Here is an 18098-nt window from a genome sequence, read left to right as displayed (position 1 = left end):
TAAAAGAATGTTTCTGGTCTTAAGCGCTGCTGCTCACTGCTCCCCTCACATCCCAGGGGGTGATCAAGGGTGATGGGTCAAATGCAGAGAATAATTTCGCCACACCTAGTGTGTGTGTGTGATAATCATTGGTACTTTAACTTTAACTAGGGTTGTACGGTATACAGGTCCTACACTGCAAAAAGTCAGTGTTCAAAAACAAGAAAAAAAATACAAAAATGAGGGGTATTTTATTTGAACTAAGCAAAATTATCTGCCAATAGAACAAGAAAATTTGGCTTGTCAAGACTATCCAAAACAAGTAAAATTAGCTAACCTCAATGAACCCCAAAATACCTTAAAATAAGTATATTCTCACTGATAACAAGTGTACTACTATATGAGTACGTATGTTCTATTGTTTCATTGAAAATAAAACAGCAAAGTCCATTTGGCTGTCATCTGTTTTAATATGAGACACAATTGTGTCAAAGTCCTGATTTTTTTTTCATGCTTAAAATAAGAAATTATTACTTTGAAAAAAGTAGTTTTATACTTGTGAGTGTTGATCACACAGCTTTGCAACAGTTGATATTCTAGTTTCAAGCATGTTTTACTCAATATAGGTCATCAAATTTCAGCAACAAGCTGTAATATCTTACTGAGATCATTTAGGACCAAAACACTTAAAACAAGTAAAACACTCTAACATAAAATCTGCTTAGTGAGAAGAATGATCTTATCAGACAGAAAATAAGCAAATATCACCCTTATTTGAGATATTTAATCTTACTTAGATTTCAGTTTTTGCAGTGTAGTATAGTGTTGCGGTACTAATGAATCAAAAACGGTACTATAGTCTGTTTGAAAAGTACCTGTTCCCCATTTTTTTTTTTACAGGCATGACGGCGCGTCGTCGTGACATTGCTGGTTTTACGAGCAGAGGAGCATGTTCGGCAGCGCACAATCACAGAGTACTTACAAGCAGACACAGTGTGTAGACAGAAAAGGGAGAACGGAGGCATTTTGGCTTAAAAACTAACAATAAAGGTGAAGTTATAACACTGAAACGCCTTCAGGAAGAGGGGCTTTAAAACATGGCTTGCTAGTTAGCGGCTAACCGCTAATCCGCAGTCTGAATCCGCAATTCTAAATCACTAATCCTCGCCTTTATGGCGACGAATGAAGTGAGTTTCTTACAAATATCATCCCTGCAGGACGAGGAATAGCTAAACATGCTTCACTACACACCGTAGCTCACCGGCGTCTCAATATAAACAAATGCCATGGGTGGATCTACACCTGACATCCACTGTAATGATACCAAGCACAACAGCGTATCTAGTCGATACTACTATGATTACATCGGTATTTTTTATCGTCACATCTTTTTTCCTTTTTAAAAAAAATATACATTATATTTATAATCTTATGAAATACGTCCCTGGACACATGAGGACTTTGAATACGACCATTGTATGATCCTGGTATCGGATCGATACCTAAATTTGTGGTATCATCCAAAACTAATGTAAACAACAGAAGAATAAGTGACTGTTACAGATCAGCAGCACAAATGTTGCACAAACGTTTGGGACAAATTAGGAGAGACATTAAATATGTTAAAACTAATAAAGCACAAATGCTATTTTTGCAAGAATGGGAAAGAATTCCACCTGAAAAGCTTCAAAAATGTGTCTCCTCAGTTCCCAAACGTTTACTGAGTGTTGTTAAAAGGAAAGGCCATGTAACACAGTGGTAAAAATGACAACTTTTTTGCAATGTGTTGCTGCCATTAAATTCTAAGTTAATGATTATTTGCACAAAAAAAAAAGTAGTTTCTCAGTTGGAACATTAAATATCTTGTCTTTGCAATTGAATATAAGTTGAAAAGGATTTGCAAATCCTTGTATTCTGTTTTTATTTACCATTTACACAACATGCCAACTTCACTGGTTTTGGGTTGTATAAATAACATTAAAAACTATATTACCACAAAGACGTGAATAACATTAACACCACAATAGTGCCGTTATTTTTGGACAGTGCAATAGCACAAACATTTTCCAGCGAGGGCCACATAGAGAAAAATTGAAGGATACGAGGGCCACTTTTACACATTTTGTATATGAAAAATACTCAAACCAAAACAATGTAGGTGAACATATACTAACATTTGAAAAAAACTTCTACATCTGAGCTTTGTGTTATAGATAACAAAGCAATAAAATAATTCATGATTATTTTAACAATGATTTTCTTTGTATTTATGTTAACTGTGGTCGAAAGTAAGCTTGTATTTACTAATATTGCTATTAAACGGTCAACTGAAAGGCGTTTGAGGACTTTAGTACACTCAAAAACGGCTATTTTGGTTTTCACTAGGTCCCATTTTTGGGGGATTTGGTCCCGGTGAATTTTTCATAGTTTTTTGTTCTAATTTGGGACTTGTTTAGGTTGTCTATAGCGGTGTTTTTCAAACACTAGTGTGCCGTGAGATACAGTCTGGTGTGCCGTGGGAGATGATCCAATTTCACCTATTTGGGTTAAAAATATTTTTTGCAAACCAGTAATTATAGTCTGCAAATGATGTGTTGTTGTTGAGTGTCGGTGCTGTCTAGAGCTCGGTGGAGTAACCGTGTAATACTCTTACATATCAGTAGGTGGCAGCAGGTAGCTAAAGTCGGAAACAGCGGGAGGCAGTGTGCAGGTAAAAAGGCATCTAATGCCTAAACCAAAAATAAACAAAAGGTGAGTGTCCCTAAGAAAAGGCATTGCAGCTTAGGGAAGGCTATGCAGAACAAAACTAAAACAGAACTGGCTACAAAGTAAACAAAAACAGAATGCTGGACGACAGCAAAAACTTATTGTGGAGCAAAGACGGCGTCCAAAAAGTACATCCCAACATGGCGTGACAATCAACAATGTCCCCGCAAAGGAGGATAAAAACAACTGAAATATTCTTGATTGCTAAAACAAAGTAGATGCGGGAAATATCGCTCAAAGGAAGACATGAAACTGCAACAGGAAAATACCCAAAAAAGAGAAAAAGCCACCAAAATAGGAGTGCAAGACAAGAACTAAAACACTACACACAGGAAAACCCCAGAAAAGTCCAAATGAGTCAGGGCGTGATGTGACAGGTCGTGACAGTACTTTGAGTCAAGAGTTATATTGATGGTTATGGTTTAAAGTCATATCCAACAATTGCGACTTTTTACTGTCAACTGAGGTTAGTTTTTTAATGATTTCTGCTGGTGGTGTGCCGCCGCAAAAAATGTGCCTTGGCTCAAAAAAGGTTGAAAAACACCGGTCTATAGAATGTGTCGTGGGCCAATAAAAACCGAGCTGTGGGCTGCAAATGGCCCCCGGGCTACACTTTGTACAGCCCTGGCCTAGTGGACTGGCGTGGTAATGACAGTGTACTTTACACGTGCAATTGCAAATATTAAAATACCGATTTTAACGGTTTATGCCGCTTTGTGACGTAAATAAAAACAATTTTTTAAATCTAATTCGAAAATATGGTTAGAGTGTCCGCCCTGAGATCGGTAGGTCGTGAGTTCAAGCCCCCGGCCGAGTCATACCAAAGACTATAAAAATGGGACCCGTTACCTCCCTGCTTGGCACTCAGCATCAAGGGTTGAAATTTGGGGTTAAATCACCAAAATGTATTCCCGGGCGCGGCCACCGCTGCTGCTCACTGCTCCCCTCACCTCCCAGGGGGTGAACAAGGGGAGGGGTCAAATGCAGACGACAAATGTCACCACACTTAGTGTGTAGGTGACAATCATTGGTACTTTAATTTTAACGTTTGACCAGTGACGTCATACCCCCACCTTCTCCCAACCTTACCAAATTTGTCTGGAACGTTTGTGCTACATTCGTGCTGTCCAAAAAAAAAAAGTTGTGCTTTTATGGTTTTGTAACCTATTTTTATGGGCTTGCCTAATGTAACCGAGGGTTTATATATGTCGCCTATACTGTATAAAACTACAAAATAACAAACACGGAGGCTCCAGTTTTACACGAGGACCACTTTATTTTCTTTCTTTCAAAACCTCCGCTCCACTACAACGTGTCACCACTTCCGCTCTTAGCGCCTTCAAAATAAGAGCTCAAGGCATATACTGTATAACAGCTTATAACCGGAACTTAACATCACAAAGAGGAAAGCACATAAAAATAGGTTACACTTTTATGGTTCAAATTTGAACAAGGTGGGGGGCTATGTGTAAATATTCATATGTAAACATTAAAAGCACAACTTATTTTTTTTCGATACAAATTCGGTAAGGTTGGGAGAAGGCGAAGGGGATGACATCACTGATCAAAAAATATTTTCGAATTAGATTTAAAAAAAAAGAAGAAATTATTTACGTCACAAAACGGCATACACCGTTAAATTTGTATTTTAATTATATACATATATAAAATATATAATTGCAATTGCACTTGTAAACTACACTGTCATTACCACGCCAGTCCACGAGGCGGACCATCTTTCTCCAGTGACCATAAATCGGCCCTCCTTAGTTTAATAGCTAACGTGTGTCTTCCTCCTATTCTTCTTTTTCTCAGGTCAGTAAAATGTCAAGAAATATTATGAGCACTGCAGTTTAAATTGTACATTATTGGTGTAAATTTCGTTGGAGAAACGTTTCTAGGGATTACTTCTGTGTAAAACGTCAAGTGGATGAAGCTAGGTAGCTTGATGCTAACGGCTAATGCTAGCGGAGACAGCTAGAATGAACATTCAATTTATTGCACTAATCCCGCAATAAATTATTAGTGGCGTGACACAATTAAGGAGAAACACGTATTACACCTTGATTAAATGCCCATTTTTTAATATAAGTTATGTAGAAGAAAAACTGCACTACAACTAGTTGGCAATGTTGAGCCTTGGAAAGTATACAGTTGTGTTGTTTAGTTGTTAATGTATTCTGTCATTGCAATTGAAATGCTTATGTTTTCTTTTCTTTCCTGCAGCTTTCAAAAAGAAGTTACTCGAGCCCAGAGCAACTACAGGAACTTTCCTCTTTTAGGTAACTTAAACTGACCATACGTCCTCTTTTCCCCGGACAAGTCCTCTTTTGCGTCCGGGCGGAGTTTCTTAAATGCCTCAAATGTCCGGCATTTTAAGTTAGGGTTGCGTGTATTTTCAATGTACGTTCAGGGTTAAGAAGGGGTTCAAAACTAAACAAATTGTGAAGGTGTGAGCAAGCAGCAGCATTGGTGAGGGAGGGGCAGAGCATACTTGCCAACCCTCCCGGATTTTCCGGGAGACTCCCGAAATTCAGCGCCTCTCCCGAAAACATCCCAGGACAAATTTTCTCCCGAAATTCAGGCGGACCTGAGTGACAAGTCGACAGTCTGTTTTCACGTCCGCTTTCCCACAATATAAACAGTGTGCCTGCCCAATCACGTGATAACTGTAGAATGATCGAGGGCGAGTTCTTGGTTTCTTATGTGGGTTTATTGTTAGGCAGTTTCATTAACGTCCTCCTAGCGCGGTAACAACACACAACAACAGCAGTCACGTTTTTGTCTACCGTAAAGCAGTTCGTCTGCCGTAAACAGCAATGTTGTGACACTCTTAAACAGGACAATACTGCCATCTACTGTACGTGCATATGTGACAATAACATCTAGAGCTTTTAGAGAGTGCAGTGCACAACTGCTCACACAACAAGGAGACGAAGCAGAATGCATCATCAGATAGGGTGTTCAGCATGGTTAGAAAATAGTGAAGTGAAGTGAATTATATTTATATAGCGCTTTTCTCTAGTGACTCAAAGCGCTTTACATTGTGAAACCCAATATCTAAGTTACATTTAAACCAGTGTGGGTGGCACTGGGAGCAGGTGGGTAGAGTGTCTTGCCCAAGGACACAACGGCAGTGACTAGGGTAGCGGAAGTGGGAATCGAACCTGCAACCCTCAAGTTGCTGGCACGGCCGCTCTACCAACCGAGCTATGCCGCCCCACAATAGTGACAGAGAATAGAACAAGGATGGACAATTCAACCCTTAACTCAACAATGAGTAGATTGAGTGTTATGTGTATGTATATGTGTAAATAAATGAACACTGAAATTCAAATATTTCTCTTATTTATATATATATATATATATATATATATATATATATATATATATATATATATAGCTAGAATTCACTGAAAGTCAAGTATTTATTTTATATATATACTATATATATATATATATATATATATATATATATATATATATATATATATATATGAAATACTTGACTTGGTGAATTCTAGCTGTAAATATACTCCTCCCCTCTTAACCATGCCCCCCCGATCACTCCCCCCAGCTCCCGAATTCGGAGGTCTTAAGGTTGGTAAGTATGAGGCAGAGACAGAGAGAGCGAGAGAGTTATGAAAAACGCGCATGCGTCGCCAGGCTCTGCTTTTTATCCATAGATTTATCAGGGGTGTCAAAAGTGTGCCCCGTAGGCCATTTGCGGCCCACAGCTAATGTTTTAAAGGCCCACGGCACATTCTAAAAATACTTTTAAAATAAACAAAAACATAGCAAAAGTGAAATAAAAAAAGCTTAAAGGTGAAATGTAATTTAGAAAAAGTTGCAATGTTGACTAATAAAACAAAGCTGTTTTTTTTTTCTTTCAAACTGTCATTGCTCAAAACATAATATTGAATCAAAATCAATGTTTTTTTGAATTATTGACCTATCCAAGGTTCCGATTACTTCACATCAAATATTCCACTTTGAAAAATATTTTTGGTGGAAGATTTTGCGTATTTTGTGTGTTTGCCATTAAAAACATAGTTTTGTTTAACAAAAAAGGGCGGAAAACAAACAAAAAAACAATATAAGAAAAACTAAACCATTTTCAAATGAGGGATAGATCTGAAGTTGATGTAGACTCCAGAGATTTAAGTGTTAAATATAAAATGTATGTATGCCCTGGCACACCATTATCATCATTTCATGACCGAAGCAACACACTTTTTACACTTTTATACTGAAATAAATACACCTACAACTTATTAAATAAAAACATGGAAAAAACTACCAGCAGTGGTAAAGTTTAGATCCATGAAGGAAAGAAGAAAGTGATTGAATGTTTATAACTGAATACATTTACATATGCATACACATTTGTTTTCTTTTGTATTATTGTTTTTAATGAATTAAGTAATGTTTATGACAACTTTTTTCCAAAACACAATATAGAATGTGAGATATAACAGGATAATGCATACTTTGTCATTTGTTTTCAAAACGCTTACAAGAAAGTGGGACCAGACCCCAAAAATGTACTGTGGGACCCCATTTTTATGACTTGATGGGGTCCCTAAGACCCCATTTTGAAGACTCCTAGTGCCAACACTGCTGTCAACAGAGGAGAAAAAATGCTTTATTTAAATAAATATATTATTTATAAAGCAAGTTTGAGTATCATTGGCAAATTTTCACCTAGTCCCGGTCTTGGCACGCATATGTGTCCTCTTTTTGGGATTTCAGAATATAGTCAGCCTAGACAGTTTTGTTGTTTAGTTGTAAATGTATTCCGTCATTGAAATGAATAACCGTATGAAATGTTTGTTTTATTTTCTTTCCTGCAGCTTTCAAAAAGAAGTTACTCGAGCCCAGAGAAACTACAGGAACTTTCCTCTTTTAGGTAACTGTGGCAGGGTGTGGTTGTGTGTTGATGGAGCCTCCTGCAGCAGCAGCAGCAGACTGTGTTAATTACACATCCATGGCCTCCTCCTTTAACTAAACAACACATTCTTTGTCCCGCTGACAAGCCCGCGGTGCCAGTGATCTGGGACCGAGGCGGGGGTCGTGGAGTGCATCGGTCCAAGGTCCACCATTGAATATCTGTCGGTGGTGGGGATAGTGTGCAAACATCGTAAATATTTGAAAATGTGGATAAAGACAGTAAAAACCTTCGCTTCCACGTCGTGGAACCTGTGGAAAATGTCTCACAAAGTCACGTCATAAGACCTAGCCTACTTAACTTCGTTTTACATTTAGAATGTACCTGGTAATTTAATTGATATACGTTTTTTTATATCGGTTAATATCGATAATTATTGATATTTTTTGTGAGCGATCAAAATTAAGGAGCATGATAAAAAAAAAAAAAATGTAAACATTCTTATTTCTCTCTTACCTTCCTCTGATTTTAAGTGCACCAATTTCACTTTTTCCACATATAGATTTATTCCAAAATAAAATAAATCCATTTGTGTCCACACAATTACCCATAATGGCAATGTGATATTGTTTTTTTTTTGTGTGTGCAAATGTATTAAAAGTAAAAAAATCATATGTACATATGTATGCACTTACAATGTACCTGGTAGTTTGCTTATTTTTACACTTACGACGGTTTAGGAGGCTGTGCAGCAGGGCTGAAAACTGTATCACGATATACGTTTTTTTTTATATCTGTTGATATCGATAATTATTGATATTTTTTGTGAGCGATCAAAATTAAGGAGCATGATAAAAATATAATAAATGTAAACATTCTTATTTCTAATGTAACCTTCCTCTGATTTTTAAGTGCACCCGCTTCACTTTTTCCACATTTTGGATTTGTGTCCTCAAAATTCTACACACAATTACCCATAATGGCAATGTGAAAATTTTTTTTTGTGTGTGTGCGCAAATGTATTAAAAGTAAAAAAATCATATGTACATATGTATGCACTTACAATGTACCTGGTAGTTTGCTTATTTTTACACTTACGACGGTTTAGGAGGCTGTGCAGCAGGGCTGAAAATTGTATCCTGATATACCGGTTGATATCGATAATTAACATTTTTTGTGAGCGATCAAAATTAAGGAGCATGAGAAAAAAAAAATGTAAACATTCTTATTTCTCATGTAACCTTCATCTGATTTTAAGTGCACCCGCTTCACTTTTTCCACATTTTAGATTTATTCCGAAATGAAAATGAATCCATTTGTGTCCTCAAAATTCTACACACAATTACCCATAATGACAATGCGAAAAGTTTTGTTTGTGTGTGTGCAAATTTATTAAAAGCAAAAAAATCAGATGTAGATATGTATGCACTTACAATGTACCTGGTAGTTTGCTTATTTTTACACTTACGACTGTTTAGAAGGCTATGCAGCAGGGCTGAAAACTGTATCCCGATATACGTTTTTTTAATATCGGTTGATATCGATAATTATTTATATTTTTTGTGAGCGATCAAAATTGAGGAGCATGAGAAAAATATAATAATTTCTAATGTAACCTTCCTCTTATTTTAAGTGCACCCGCTACACTTTTTCTGCATTTTGGATTTATTCCATTTTGTGTCCTCAAAATTCTACACACAATTAATTACCCATAATGACAATGTGAAAAGTTTATTTATTTATTTTTATTTGCAAATTTATTCAAAGTAAAAAATCACATGTACATAATGAAGGTGCAAAAATAAGGAAAATGTAAGAAATGTTTCATAAAGTGTAACAAAATATTGCAAAGTGTGAAAATGTCAACATAGAGAAACCTTAATAAATATATATATTTTCTGCAGGTTTAATGCCAGGGAAGTTACAGCTGTGCTCTAAAGCAGTGGTCCCCAACCTTTTTTGCAACACGCACCGGTTTAATGTAGGCATTATTTTCACTATTTTCGCTTTCCACTTGTGCCAGATAAATACAGCAAAACTAAGTGCATGAAAAATACAACTCACTATAACGCTGAATTAGCCCTGGACTTGTTTCTTTGCAATGAGATGCAGATGGAAATCAGCCTTTGGCTACAATCGGTCACATTTGTATTGTATATGTTCATTAGTGTGTGAATGGGTGAATGTGGAAATAGTGTCAAAGCGCTATACAAGTATAACCCATTTATCATTTATTTATTTATTATTGTGCATTGTATCATGTCCCAAAATTATAAAAATATAACAAATGGAAAATTCCTATGAGGAGTTTTATTGTACATCTATAAACAAGCTTATTGGTGTGTCTCGTGGTCCCGGCAAAAGTTAAGTCGGAGAAAATGCAGTCGTTTATAAATGATTTAATGTTTCTCTGCGGCCCGGTAGCAAATGCGTCACGGACCGGTACCAGTCCCTGGACCGGTGGTTGGGGACCACTGCTCTAAAGGTTGAGCATGGCTATTGTGGTGTGGTATTACCGGTCTTGGTGAGGACGAGCTCTACGGTCCTTTTTGAAAAATGAAAAAAAAAAAAACCTGCCATACTGTCGAGGTGACTTTTTCTGTTTTATCCACAATTCCTTCGCTCTCTGCAGCACTCATTTTTATTTCCTCTTCTCACTCCATGCAAAGAATCAACCGGCTAGTTGATACTGTTACCTGATTGGCTGTTAGCGTGTCACTCCCACTCATCAGTGATCACTTCCTGCCTTGCTCGGTTACCAGAGAGCGAGTGCCTTTGTTCGTGCAACCAACCTCGCCTCGCAACTTCTGCTTTTTTGATATCACTTACGTGTAAGGTTGCAAAGGGGTGGAAAGTTTCCGGTAAATTTCCGGAAATTTACGCCGGGAAGTTAAGCTCGGGAAGTTTGGAAATTTTTACAATTTTTTAATTATTCAAAGTTGGACACCGTCCATCTTATTCTGTAGGATAAGATGAGAAGCTTGTAAAACACTAATGCAATGTCACACACAGATATAAATAGTCAGCTAAACAATTGGAGTAGTCTTTAAAAATATTTTACTGACTGGATCGGTTCGCAGCCGAGTGTGAAGCGACTGGGATGAGAATCAGCACCTCCAATGCCGAGTCCATGGTTCTTGCCCGGAAAAGGGTGGAGTGCCATCTACGGGTTGGGGAGGAGATCTTGCCCCAAGTGGAGGAGTTCAAGTACCTCGGAGTCTTGTTCACGTGTGGGGGAAGAGTGGATTGACAGGCGGATCGGTGCAGCGTCTTCAGTAATGCGGATCATGAGCTTTGGGTTATGACCGAAAGGACAAGATCACGGGTACAAGCGGCCGAAATGAGTTTCCTCCGCCGGGTGGCGGGTCTCTCCCTTAGAGATAGGGTGAGAAGCTCAAAGTAAAGCCGCTGCTCCTCCACATCAAGAGGAACCAGATGAGGTGGTTCGGGCATCTGGTCAGGATGCCACCCGAACGCCTCCCTAGGGCGGTTTTTCGGGCACGTCCGACCGGTAGTAGGCCACGGGGAAGACCCAGGACACTTTGGGAAGACTATGTATCCCGGCTGGCCTGGGAACGCCTCGGGATCCCCCGGGAAGAACTGGACGAAATGGCTGGGGAGAGGAAAATCTGGGCTTCCCTGTTTAGGCTGCTGCCCCCGCGACCCGACCTCGGATAAGCGGAAGAAGATGGATGGATGGATGGATGATGGACAAATGAATCGAAATAGGCTAGATGAATAAATGAACACTCAATCAGCATGCTAAATCAATCTATAACCTACATTTTTGTATGACAACAGAATGGCAAGCAGAACAGAAGGCAGAGGAAACTGCACGTTTTGATTTAGTATTTGCTAGTTGAACTTTACAGATCACAAAAAAGGTACATTCGGATCGCTAACGTTGTTAGCATTATTGAATGGGATTCAATATAGAGAAAATTAGCATCACGGCTAACGGAGAAATATTTTCGGTTCATTATGAGACTGTGGCGGTACATAAACCTAGCTAGCTAGAGATATTGGCCCCAAAATCATTTAACAAGTACAGGAAGAGCTAGCTAGCTTGAGTGGAAGTCTGCTGGAGTAGTCTACAGTCATGCAGTAACAAGCAATTACACCTCTATCAATCAATCAATCAGTGTTTATTTATATAGCCCTAAATCACAAGTGTCTCAAAGGGCTGCACAAGCCACAACGACATCCTCGGTTCAGAGCCCACATAAGGGCAAGGAAAAACTCACAACCCAGTGGGATGTCAATATGAATGACTATGAGAAACCTTGGAGAGGACCGCAGATGTGGGTGACGCACCGGATGCAATGGACGTCGAGTGGGTCTAGCATGATATTGTAAAAGTCCAGTCCATAGTGGATCTAACATAATCGTGAGAGTCCAGTCCATAGTCTATTAAACTTAAATACAATAGATCAAATATATTTAGCCCGGTAATATCATCAAAACTTCCCTGACTGGATGAAGTCCTTGGGCTCAAATACTAGTGTGGCCTGTAGTGTGTAGCATGCAGGGAATTTTCTGTGGAAGAATGCACTGCACATGTGGTGGAGGAATGCACAGTGTAGAGTTGAAATTCAACTGAATTTGCATTAAATCAGGTTGTTTTAGCTAATAATCATGCTGCAAGATCTAGCATGTTGCATTCAATGTTTATACCCATTAATTTCCCGTTAATTCCCATGGAAAGTTTCCAACTTTGAATATTCCCGGAATTTTGCAACCCTACTTACGTGTCTATCCTATTAATGTCATTTTATCGCCAAGCCCTACCATGCAGTTAATTCATGTTTTTACGATGGTGATAAACAGACTATTTCTATCTCTATGATGTTCGTTGGGAACAATTGTAATTTGGAATAAACCCTGAATTTCTCTAAAAATAACACTTTTTAATGATCAGTTTAAGTGCGCCATGTTTCTTGCGTGTTGCCAAGAGAGCAGCAGACTCAGCAAACCTCCTCCCCTGACATGACGGAATAATTAGAGTCGGTGCAGTAATTGACTGTACGGACAGTTGAGATATGGTGATGGACACGCCGCCGTTAAACAAATCCACTTTATTGCTGCTCCCCCGCGGCTAAGTTATGTTCAGCTTCATCGTTTGACGCCTACTCTGGCACGCTGACAGTATCATTCATCTTGTTTGTGTGTGTGTGTGTGTGTGTGTGTGTGTAGCGGGAGGTTCAAGGCTGAAGACAGTGACCGCCATGAAACACGACCACTATCTCGGAGCCCACCTTTACACTGGAGACGTGCTGGATGAAATGCACCGCACCACGACCTCTGACCTCGCCCCGCCCGACGTTCCCGTTTTTCCCCGCCCGGCGACCCTGCTGAGAAAGCTAGCGCAGGGGGTGGTGTTGTGTGGACATGTAAGTAGATGTATCAACTGCCAAGGGTGCCTTTTTTTTTTTTTTTTAACAACCAGCCTGCAGATTAAATTCCGCCGTGCACAATGGCGGCATTATAGACTCGACGCAATTAAAATTGATTAATGCGAGTGCAGGGGAGGAAGTCCTGTCTTCAATAATGACCTGGAGGCTAGCACTCATTTAGAAGTGTGGTCCATGGCGCGTGAAGTCCTCCTCGCTTCTTTCTAGAACACACTTTGTCCCAAACAAAGCCTCAACGCACTGCAGAAAAAAGGCCAAAAACATGTATTTGTTTACAATGTGCTTCAAAGCAGTGAAGTAGCGTTTTGTTAGGTTAGCTCCTGCATTTAGATTGTAGCTGTTCTGGGTAGTTGGCAACTACATACCTGCCAACTACTCCGGTTTTCCCGTAATTAGTACGGTTTTCATCAACCTATTCCGGGTTACGATAAAAAATACGGTTTTTCATTAATTAAAAAAAAATATTTAAAAAAAAGTTTTATTCACGAAATCGCGTAACAACAATGACAATCGACACTGCTTCCCGTAACTTCCTATCGAGCCATTCCGAATGCCATGCACGAGGCTATTTATAGCACCGCTGCCAAGCACGAGGCACCTATTGCCATTGTTTCCAAACGAGCGAACGATCATGGAATCAGCCGGAGAAAAATCGCAAACGAGTCTTAAACCGAAAAGAAAACTGCAGTCATTCCGTGAAGAATATTCGAAAGCCTATCCGGGAATAATTATCCGTTCCAAAAAGGGTGAAAACTACGCGAATTGCACCTTGTGCAGACAAGATTTTTCGATCGGACACGGAGGAATTAGCGATGTAAAAGACCACGTTGCGACAAAAAAACACAAGTCTAATGCCGTTGCTAGCGATACAAGTGGAAAACTTTCAACGTTTTTCGTCGCCCAAACAGATTCTTTGGAAGGTAATGACACCAATGTTATCTATTGGAATTGTTTAGTACTGTTATACTGTTAAAAGTGTTTATACTATTTATGCTTTCAAGTCCAAGTTGAAGAAATCTTGTTAAATGTTGACAGCATAACTACCAAAATACAGAAGTATGTCCTTAATATTTTTGCAGTGCTATTTCTGTTGAAAAGTTAAAATGATAACATTAGAGATGTGATGTGCCACTTTTCAATTGTCTGATGGCTTAAATTAATTTTCATTCATTTTTCATATTTTGAATTCTTTTGAAAGGCTTACAAAAAAAACTACATTTGAATTGTAATTCCATGCTATTGACAGGACTATTAATTTGAATGAAGTTAGCTTACCATGTTTACAGTATGATAATTGTGATAGAAATGTGAATTTTAGGCACAGAATATTTTTTACAATTGAACAAGGCAGTAGATTATACAAGCTTGGACAGAAAGTTAATAATGACACCAATTTGTTTTTTAATGGAATTGTTTAGTACTGTTTTACCATTTGTTTACTGTAAAAAGTGTTTATACTGTTTATACTTCCAATTAACAAATTGAAGTCTTGTGAAAGGTTGACAGGATAACTGGCATTAACTGTCAAAGTAATTTCAAACTATTGAAGTTAGCTTACAGAATAAACATGTCAATCAACCCATATGATTTTTGCTGTAATATTTTTGTTTTGAAAAGTCACTGTGACTGATAGAAAAGTGATGGTTTTAGCAACATTTTAACCTGTCTGAATGCTAATAATCATTTTGCGTCGGGGGGGCGAAGCCTGAACCCCCCACCAGGACTTTGTCCTGGACCTACCGGGGCCTGCGGCCCCTGGACCCTGGCTACTAGGTTTTTCTGATTTCAAAAGTTGGCAGGTATGCAACTACATTGAAGAAAACAATGTCCAGTGTTGACAGTTTTTTTTTTTTTACGGGTACACCTTAGGGCTGGGCGATGTATCACAATAAAAGTGTTTTATATAGGTCAATATAGATCATTATTGATATTTTTAATGACCTATCAAAAACAAAAAGTATATATATGTGTATATACAGTACAGGCCAAAAGTTTGGACACACCTTTTCATTCAATGGGTTTTCTTTATTTTCATGACTACTACACCTACTCAGTGGCCTAGTGGTTAGTGTCCGCCCTGAGATTGGTAGGTTGTGAGTTCAAACCCCGGCCGAGTCATACCAAAGACTATAAAAATGGGACCCGTTACCACTCAGCATCAAGGGTTGGAATTGGGGGTTAAATCACCAAAAATGATTCCCGGGTGCGGCGACTGCTGCTGCCCACTGCTCCCCTCGCAGGAGGTGAACAAGGGGATGGGTCAAATGCAGAGGACAAATTTCACCACACCTAGTGTGTGTGACAATCATTGGTACTTTAACTTTAACCTAACTTTATTTACATTGTAGATTGTTACTGAAGGCATCAAAACTATGTGGAGTTATGTACTTACCGTAACAAAAAAAGGTGAAAAAACTGAAAACATATTTTATATCGTAGTTTCTTCAAAATAGCCACCCTTTGCTCTGATTACTGTTTTGCACATTCTTGGCATTCTCTCCATGAGCTTCAAGAGATAGTCACCTGAAATGGTTTTCACGTCACAGGTGTCATAGTTTTGATGCCTTCAGTGACAATCTACAATGTAAATAGTCATGAAAATAAAGAAAACACATTGAAATGAGAAGGTATGTCCAAACTTTTGGCCTGTACTGTATAAATATATATATATATATATATATGTATATATATATGTATGTATGTGTGTGTGTGTAAGGCTTCCTCTGATTCTAATCCCCTTAGCTATCAAGGCAGAAAGGAAAGGAAATGTCAACACAAGAATGGAAAACACTCAAACAATGTAAACATTTTTAACACATTGTAAAATCACATTGAACACTTAACAAATACCTCTTAAAATGAAAGTAGGAAAAATAAGGAATATGTAAGAAATGCTTAAGAAAGTGAAGAAATTAGTGCAAAGTGTGAAAATGTAAACATAGAGAAACCTGAGAACTATTTTCTGCAGGTTAAATGCCAGGAAGTTACAGCTGTGCTCTAAAGGGTGAGCGCGGCTAAGCTGGTGTGGTATTACTGGTCTTGCGTCATTTACAGACCACATTGGTCCCTTTGAAAAAAATCAAAAAAACTGCCATACCCTTGAGGTGAATTTTCTTCTTTTAGCCACAATTTCTTCATTTTTACTTTCTCTTCTCACTCCATGCAAAGAATCATTTGCGAGACAATAAGATGACGCAGCTAAACTTGTTTGTTACCTGATTGGCTGATAGTAGGGCAAGGCGATTTATATGATCGTGATTAATTTGAGTTCAATCACACTGATCAGCTGTTAGCATATTTTCTGCATCAAACATGGCAGAAAAGTCTGTTAGAAGTTACCCCATTAGTAAGCAGTAAGGAAGCAACGATGCTCGGTATTATCCTGCACGGGACAATCCGCCTTTATTGACCGTGATCCTGTGTGTGTCTGTGAATGTTTGTGTGTGTCCGTGTGTGTGCGTGACCGTTGCAAAATTACGTCAGTCGTCACGACGTAATTAATGTTCAATAGCCTTGGGCCTCTTCCCCTTACACAGCTGGAAGTGCAGCCCAGCAGAACAAAGTAAAGAAATATGACGTAGAAGTTGAAACACAACATTGAAAAGTAGTAGCGGATTTAGTGACAGACTTTAGTTCCACCAGTATTCCTGCCCTGAATGCGGACTTGTAAGCACTCACAAAACGTCTTTGTGACTGTATTAGTACCAACTGGGACAATCAACACACCCACTATTTTAACCACAAAAGGCATGTTTATACTTAAAATCTTTTTAATCAGACTTTTTGTTTGTGTCTTCAAAGATTCCCCTCCTCTGATATAACATGTGCTAAAAAAAACAACTCTGCAAACAGTACTTTGTGTTCTTTTTGTTTGTGGATAGAAAAACATGTTGTTCCTGAAATAATCATTAAACTTGTTTTATGTGTTGGTACCCATTATTTTACAGTACCTCAAATTCAAATTACACTTTAATGTACTTTTCTTAAATATAATCTACAGTATTTTAGTTTTAAAAGTCCACAATCTGAGTCACTGCTTGTTTATTAAAGCACTGGTGAGAAGCACTGATGTATACAAGTAGTTAAAGAATACCAACAATAATTGACAGTTTGAAAGTGTTTAGTAGATGTTAACTTGAAATAAAAGTCTTATTGTATTCACTGCACCACTGATACATTGTTTACTGCAGAATATTTGTGATGACAAGCAGAAAAAACAAAAGAACTTTGAGAGGAAAAGAAGTTCAATCAATCAATCAAGTTGTTTTCTTTACCCCCACAAAACATACCAGAAGAAAACGCAAAACCGTTGCCCTAAAACCAGGCACGGACCGTAGCGTGGGTTACCTGTACCATTACACCTCTAGTAAACACAATTATATATATGAACAAAATGACAGTTGTCATCTGTTAGCATATATTACCTCAATTAGAGATGTCCGATAATGGCTTTTTTGCCGATATTCCGATATTGTCCAACTTAATTACCGATTTTGATATCAACCGATACCGATATATACAGTCGTGGAATTAACATATTATTATGCCTAATTTTGTTGTGATGCCCCGCTGGATGCATTAAACAATGTAACAAGGTTTTCCTAAATAAATCAACTGAAGTTATGGAAAAAGTGCCAACATGGCACTGCCATATTTATTATTGAAGTCACAAAGTGCATTGTTTTTTTTAACATGCCTCAAAACAGCAGCTTGGAATTTGGGACATGCTCTCCCTGAGAGAGCATGAGGAGGTTAGGTGGGTAAGGGGGTAGCGGGGGGTGTATATTGTAGCGTCCCGGAAGAGTGGGTTCTGGGTATTTGTTCTGTTGCGATTATGTTGTGTTACGGTGCGGATGTTCTCCCGAAAGGTGTTTGTCATTCTTGTTTGGTGTGGGTTCACAGTGTGGCACATTTTTGTAACAGTGTTAAAGTTGTTTATATGGCCACCCTCAGTGTGACCTGTATGGCTGTTGACCAAGTATGATTTACATTCACTTGTGTGTGTGAAAATATGTAGATATTATGTGAATGGGCCGACACGCAAAGGCAGTGCC

At 38.5% G+C, this 18098-nt stretch overlaps 1 long non-coding RNA gene across 1 annotated transcript in view; it reads left to right on the top strand.

The window, feature by feature from the left end:
- Positions 1 to 13012: 13012 nt before the first annotated feature.
- The window catches only part of LOC140679151 (uncharacterized), a 32471-nt gene continuing 27385 nt past the window's right edge, over positions 13013 to 18098 (top strand). Inside the window, exon 1 of the long non-coding RNA XR_012050722.1 lies at positions 13013 to 13023. This is a non-coding gene — a long non-coding RNA (uncharacterized lncRNA). The remainder of the gene's footprint in view (positions 13024 to 18098) is intronic.

The sequence above is a fragment of the Nerophis lumbriciformis genome, linkage group LG11 (genome assembly GCF_033978685.3).
Source record: "Nerophis lumbriciformis linkage group LG11, RoL_Nlum_v2.1, whole genome shotgun sequence".
NCBI classification, from domain to species: domain Eukaryota; kingdom Metazoa; phylum Chordata; class Actinopteri; order Syngnathiformes; family Syngnathidae; genus Nerophis; species Nerophis lumbriciformis.
Note: the sequence above shows the minus strand (reverse complement) of the source record. Positions and strands in the feature narration are given on the sequence as shown.